Genomic DNA, 7,732 nt, shown 5'->3' with positions numbered 1-7,732 from the left:
TTATATCACATGTCCAGCAGGGCTGACAGCATTTTAAAGCATAATTCATACAATTTTTACAAATTACCCAATAACACAATTTAGAAAGCAACATAATACCTTTAATATATTTCATCTAACTAGGAGATACAAACATATGACTTCTTTACATAAGTTACCAGAGAACCTTGCTTTAATACCCATTTTTTGGAGAGGAAGACTTAAATCAAATCAAATACAGGTTTAATTTTTTAGTAGCAATACTTCAATATCAATGCACACATCATTTTTTACTAAAGCTTTTTATTTTCAAAACATATGAATGGACAATTTTCAACATTCACTTTACAAAACCTTGTGTTCCAATTTTTTCCTCCCTTCCCCCACTCCCTCCCCTAGATGACAAGTAATCCAATATATGTTAAACATGTGCAATTCTTCTATACATATTTCTACAATTATTGTGCTGCACAAGAAAAATCAGATCCAAAAGGAAAAAATGATAAAAAAACAAAATACAAGTGTTGAGGAATGAGACACCCAAACAGTGTTTGGGAGTCCCCAGGTTGGTGTCACAGGTTTTGTGAAAGAATTTGCAGTCTTAGTCTCCAAGTTAAGTTGGCAAAAAAAAAAAAAAAAAAAAAAAAAAAAAAAAAAAAAAAAGGTTTATTTTGACACTGAGAATTCTCAGCAGACTGGATTCCTGATTGGAATAGCAGCTGACTGAAAGACATAGTACAATTTTATTTAGTCTTATGTAGCCTGAAGCTAAGTAACAATCTCTCGATGAATTAAGAATAGGGGGTGGGGGTGGACTGAGGAGTAATCTTCAGGTGAATTAAGGAAAGAGGGTGGTGAGCCAAAGCCAGACGATTCAAGGTTTCCTGACCCAGGCCCCCCCCTCCCCATAAAGATCAGGGGACCAAAAAGTCCTATTACATTCCCCCCCTTAAGCAGTCACCCCAAAATTCATTTGAGGCAAAGGAATGGAGGTCTCATCTTCTGGAACTGCTTCAAGCTGACAAGGGCCATAGAGCCGTTCCTATACTCAATGGGGGTTCAGGCCAGGAGGGGAAACACGTGATTTGAAGATGGCAGCAGCAACATCTAGGGGATGTGGATGGTCCAAGTCAGTTGTCTATGATCTTCAGACTGAACGAATAGTTGGAAGTTCATAGCTTGGAGCCTGGAGGAAACAAATTTCACAAGCAAGTTAAAAATGGGGTAGCATCCAGGAGATAATGACATTTAGGAATGGGGCCTTTGAAAATAAAGTATCAGGCCCCATCTGTGGGCTGCCCTGAGGATGCAGAAAACCCACCCAACAATTCTGAATGCCCCCACTGCCTGAAAAGCTAAGAAGGAGTTAACACCCTACTGGCAGGGGCCACAGAGTAAGACCAAGAGAGCTGGAGAGAAAATGCTAGGAGCAAAGTTCTCATCCTTGAAGTGGAAAATAGCAAGAAAGAAGACTAGAGTGAGAGAAAGAAGGACACAGAAAATTTCACCCTTCTTTCTCCAGAGAGTAGTTTCAGGTCCTCTATGGGTTCACAGGAATATTCTGAAATATATGAAGAAGAGATAACAGATGCAGCATTTTTAATCCTAGAAATATGAGTCCAGCTGGGGAACGCTTCCAATTTAACTGACATTGGATCCTTATATTGTCCTTTCCATTTTATACCTAAAGGGTCAGCACCTTGAGGTTTCAAAGATTTCAAATATACCATGTCTCCTGGATTTACAGGGGTATTATAATGTCTGAGTATAAGCACCTGTAGGATCAGGGAGATGCTCATTTGCGTATTCAGAAAGGACTTTCTGGACTGCACCAAGTTGTGTGGCAAACTGGGTGACCAGATGCCGTTCTGAATCTACAAGAATGTTAGAGGTTAAGAAGGGTCTCTCATACAGAAGTTTAAGGGGGCTAAGCTTAAAGACATCAATAAAGACAAAAAACAACTCAAAACCTTTGCAAAGGGCATAAGTGTAATGTCTATTCTCCAATCTTCCCCTGGGTATGTGAACAGACTTTCTCTGAAACAGACTTTAGGAGAGGAGGAGGTTTAACAGCTCCTTCAGGATTTACTTAGGCACAAACTGGGCAGACCTGACAGACCTGTCTGATTGTTTCTCCCAGTCTGTGACCAGTAAAAATACTTTCTTCCCCAGTGGGTAGCTTGGTGAAAATCAAAAATAAGTTTCCACTGACTCGTCTCTAGGATTAAACATTGGCTTGAGGGTGTTTGAAACCAGTCAGAAGGAGAAAGGGTGTATCCCCTTTCTTCTGCAAAGATTTATTCTTATGAGTTATGTGAAGGGGTGTAAGAATCAGGGAATTCGGGAATTAAAGGTGCCATAGTCAGGGGTAAATGGGCAGCAGCTCGAGCGGCTGAATCTGCAAATCTATTCCCCTTGGCCTGAAGTGAATCTCTTTTCTGGGGTCCTTCACAAAATATGACAGAAACTTCTCTAGGTTCATGGACAGCTTGTAATAGTTGTAGAATTTCCCCTGCATATTTAATAGGAGAACTTTTTGCTTTCTGCAGTCCCTTTTCTTTCCATATAGCCCCATAAGCATGCAAAATGTGAAAAACATATTTGGAGTTGGTGTAGACAGTCACTCTCCTTCCCTTTCCCAGTTCCAAAGCTCTGATTAGGGCAATGAGTTCAGCTTTCTGGGCAGAAGTCCCAGGGGCAGTGGCTTAGCCTACAAGGTGCTATTGAGGGTCACTACAGAATAACTTGCCTTTCTTTCCCCATTTTCAAGAAAATTTGACCCATCTGTAAACCATTCACCATCTGGGTTGTCAAGAGGAACATTCCTCAAGTCAGGTTGGCTGGAGTAGATGGAATCTAAAGCTTCTTCACATTATGAATGATGTTGCCTGACTGAGCATTGTCAGGGAGCAGAGTGGCAGGATTAAGGTTGTGACACACCCGGGGAGTCAGGTTGGGGGTGTCTAGTAGGAAAGCCTAATATCTGGCAAGCCGCCCACCAGCAAGCCACTGGTGCCCTTTGGCTTCTAGAATACTCTGAACCTGATGGAAGGTTAGAATCTCCAATGGCAACCCTAGGGTGAGTTTTGAGGCTTCTTCAGTTAGAAAGGTTGTAGCAGCCATTGCTCTGAGGCAGGAGGGCCATCCTAGGGAAACTGAGTCCAGTCTCTTTGAGACGTAGGCAACCTGTCTGGGGTCAGGTCTAAGAGCCTGAGTTAAGACCCCCCAGGGCTTGGCCCCCACTTTTCTTCTGCATACACAGAGAAAAGCTTTTCTAAATTAGGTAGAGCCAGGGCAAGGGCAGAGATCAGTTTGGCTTTCAGGGTCTTAAAAGCCTTGGCCTGATTGGGGCCCCAATCAAGGGAAAGGGTGTCAGGACCTTGAATAGAATCATAGTGGGGCTTGGCAATATTCCCAAAAACAGATATCCAAATTCTGCAGAAACCAGCCATGCCCAGGAAAATATGTAGCTGTTTCTTTGAGGCAGGTTCAGGGAGAAATAAGATGGTCTACTTTCCATCCTCTGTGAGAGAAAAGGAAGTAGGAATTAATTCATTGCCCAAATATTTGACAGACTGGCAGGCAGGTAGGAGACCCTGTAGCCCCTAGAGGACAGAAAATTAAGAGTTTTTATGGCTGCATCTGGGAAAGGCTCTTGGATGGGGCTGCAGATCAAAATATTGGATGAGATTGCTGTTAAGCAGCTTCAAATCCTGAATACGTGTGGGCTATCTTGGAAGCCCTGGGACAAAACTGTCCAAGTTAATTGGTGGTGATGTTCCCCTGGCTTCACCCATTCAAAAGCAAAAAGAAATTGTGAGTTTTTATGCAAAGGTATACAAAAGAAAATATCTTTAAGATCTAGTGTGGAAAATCATTTTGTGTCCCCTGGGATCTAAATAAGAATAATCTAGAGATTGGGCACAATGGGGTGAATCAGAATAAGTACCTCAATTGCTCTGAGGGCCTGTACCATAGGAAACTCCCATTTGATTTTCTAATAGGGAGAATTGAGGTATTGCTGGGGGAGACTTGCAGGGAACTAAAAGTTTGTGCTTAAGAAATTTCTCCCTACCCTCTGGCTTTATTAGGTATTGGCATTTATGGGGGAAGACACAGGGGTTCCTTCATCCTGACTAAAGCTAGGGTGGTGTGAGTGGCTGGCCCAAGGATTCCTTAGTCCCAGACAGAGGAATCTATTTTCTCCCAGATTTCAGAAGAAATATGGGAGGGCTTTGAGAGAAGGACAAAAAAAGTCATCTGAAAGTCTGAGAAGGGAAAATTGGGTTCCCAGTTTCACCATTAAATCACACCCCAGTAAAAAAGCAGGACAGAGAGGAATAATAAGAAAGAACTGTTTAAATAACAGGTCACCAAACTGGCAAGGCAGAGAAAAGGTCTCAAAAGTGCCAGAACAAGACAGAAAGAGAAGCCTCCATATCAAAAAAAAAAAAAAAAATTCAATAGTCTTTCCTGCCACATCCAAAGTTACCCTGGGCTCAGCTGTTGTGATGGAGCAAAGGGGAGCCTGTTTGAACCCCGAGCCCTGTCACTTTAGGACCTGAAGACACCAGAGGGCAAGGCATGGGGTGGCAGCTCTACCTCTTGACCATGAGCAGTCCCTCCTCCAGTGCCCCTCCTGATTCCAGGGGCAAGGTCTGGGGAGCTTCCTCCAAGGACAGTTGCTGGCCTGGTGACCCTGTCCATTATGTCTGAAGCACAAACCCCTGTTTCCTGGATATGGCTGCAGCTAAAATTTGGGCCTGTTCATTGTTTCTCACTTTAACTTTGTGGTTTTCTTCCTCTGCTGGAATTTGCTCCTTATTAATTAAAGACTCCAAAAGCTGTTTCTAACAGCTGAGTCTGGGAAGTTTGAGAGCCCAAGGCTAACTTCTGCAGCTTCCTCCGTATATATGGGGCAGATTGGTTAATAAAATGCATTCTGAGAACTGTGGTCCCCTCTGGAGAAGTGGGGTCCAGATTAGTGTATTTTCTTAGAGCTTCTATAAAGTACCCCTGAAAAAGGGCAGGATTCTCCTCAGCTTCTTGGGTAACTTCCCTAAGTTTTTCATAATTAAACTGCTTCTTACTTCCCCTCTTCATGCCTCCAGTGAGGCAAATTAAAAGTTGATCCCTATGAGGCAGCTAGATGGTGCAGTGGATAAAGAACCAGTCCTGGAGGCAGGAGGACCTGAGTTCAAATCTGACCTTCAGACACTTAATATTTCCTAGCTGTGTGATATTGGGCAAGTCACTTTAAAAAAAAAAAGTTGTTCCCTTCCCTCTTGGTAGTTCCACCCAGGGTCTGAGACAGGGACAGCAAAAGCCCCTGGGGGGTATCTACCAGAAGAGGAGGATGCAGCCATGTCATCCCCAGACTTTGGGACCAGATTCCAGATTCTCTTTTTCTCCTTTATGGTCCTCAGAATAATGGCCAAGTTTTCCTTAATCTAGGAAAGATCTGACATTGAAAAAGGTACCTTTGTCACCTATCCCGAGGAGGAGAAAGAGGGGTCCCATTCCTTATATCAGAAGGATTGAGGAGTGAGAGTGGGAAAGTCTCAGGATCTGGTTCAGGAAGTGAGGGACATCGAGTTGAATAAATGTTATTGGACCTAAGGTCCTGACTTTGATAGGGGATTGATTCTGGAAAAGATTCACAGGCCTCTTCATAAGGACTGCATGAAGATATAGAGGAGGAATATCATGTTCTGGGGAAGTGGAAAAAAGGGGGTCATCTAGAAGGTCAGTATCTGTTTTTGATTCCCCTCCAGTGAATTTTAGTAGCATCCTGCAGTGCTGTTTTAATTTAGGATCTCGAGACGAGGCCATAAAGGCTTAGACATAGAGAACCTCAGTCCACTAGCCTTGTCTTAGGCAAAACAAATCAAGGTGCTGGTTAGTGCTACAATTAATTGAGCCATTAATGGACCATTTTTCCTGGTTCCCCAAGATATATCAAGGCCAGGCAGTATTGCAAAAGAAAATAAGTTTCTTAGTTTTGAGATCTTTCAGGCCAAATTTGTCTTTGTTTCTTAAGAGACAACCTCAGGGAGAATCCTTAGGGATAGAGACAGAGGTGAATTTTCTTATTTTTGCCACAAGCCTTAGACTTTCTGAGTTTTGTAGTGTCCATCCTCTTCAGGCGTCCCAGAAAGGATGATAGAGAACAGAAGTTCCCTGTTTAAGGGTACTTCTGCTGAAAAGTGCAGGAACTTCCAAATCGAGACATCCCCAATCAAGAGTCTTGACTTTTTTTTGAGTGTGAAGCTCCTGTTTGGGACAAAAAGACTTATCCAAATTGACTACTACAGAGATCACTCATAAAAAGCAGAATCATTTATTAGAATTTCGAGAAGCAGATCCCATCCTGGTCTGTGAGCCAAATTTCACAGCAGGATAGGGCTACTCCCTTGAAAATGTTCACAGCTTTTATACACTTCAGACAAAGAACCCCCCAAATCCCACCCTCTATATGGTGTGATTGGTCACATAAGTCTATTCCCCTATTTGGTCAGTGGAATGTAGTAGACTATAGCTTTCTCACCAGTGTCCTTCTTTGGACAATAGAATATAGTCCAGACCTTATCTAAAATCACATGCTTTCTAAATTGAGGCCTTTAAGGCTTTAGATAACAGTCCCTGATCAATATGTGCTTAATCTGTAAGTTCTTCACCTTTTCCCCACACAATCCCCCCTGTTATTCATAAATATATATGTATATATATTTCCTCATGAAGAACTAACATTGTGGTCAAATTCAATTAGCATCTCTACACATTGCCTGTTAATCTCCTCATCTGGATCATCCTCTACTACTGCCTCCCATCCCTCTTTCTGTAAAAATCATCATTTTAATGGCATCCCCTGTATGTAAGATTCTTGACAGTGATCTTTGAACTATTCTTGTTACCAATGTAATTATACAGGGTAAACATAGTGGCAACAGAATAATACCACTGATTGCAATGTCTGTACCATAAGAGCTGTTTCCACCAGCCACCATCAAACCAAGACCACCAGCTATTTGTGAAGGGAGATTTCCAAACTTGGACAGTCACATGAACTATCCTGTGAGTGCCCTTAGTAATTTCTTTTACTGCTTGCCCTTTGTCATCAATTTGCATACAAGTGGACAGGTTTTGTTTCTCACAGACCCTTCCTTCCTCTGTTAAGAGGAAAACTAATTTATGTTATAAAACCGCTTCCCTTGTCTGGGTGGCTTGATTGGATAATTGATTAAGAGCCTCAGTAGTTTGGTTAGTTGTTACCTCTAAGACTGCTTGCAGTCGAATTAATCGTGTGTGTGTGTGTGTGTGTGTGTGTGTGTGTGTGTGTGTGTGTCCAATACCCCCAACCACCATCTTGGGTTCATATTACTGATCCATATTCCTTGATAATCTATGCTGGGGGCCAGACATCTCCCCACCCATTAGCATCGCCAGTTTGAATAGGTTATAGGGTGTTTGACAAATAGATTTCAACTAAATTCCTTCAAACATCTCTCATTATTCCCTAATGAATGCTGGTAGATACAATTAAGCACTGACTCATCATCACAAACAATATTTGACTTGCTCCATTTGTTTCTATATTCACCACAATCTATAATATCTACCCTCTCTGGGTGACAAGTAAAGACCATTCGCACTTACTTTCTCCCATCCATGACCCTGTACCTGATTGATTTAGGCAATGCCCCAATAAGGTACCCCAGATCAATACCACTATTGAGATTTTACATGCACAGTT

The sequence above is a fragment of the Antechinus flavipes genome, chromosome 4 (genome assembly GCF_016432865.1).
Source record: "Antechinus flavipes isolate AdamAnt ecotype Samford, QLD, Australia chromosome 4, AdamAnt_v2, whole genome shotgun sequence".
NCBI classification, from domain to species: Eukaryota; Metazoa; Chordata; class Mammalia; order Dasyuromorphia; family Dasyuridae; genus Antechinus; species Antechinus flavipes.
This window is presented reverse-complemented; position numbering follows the sequence as displayed.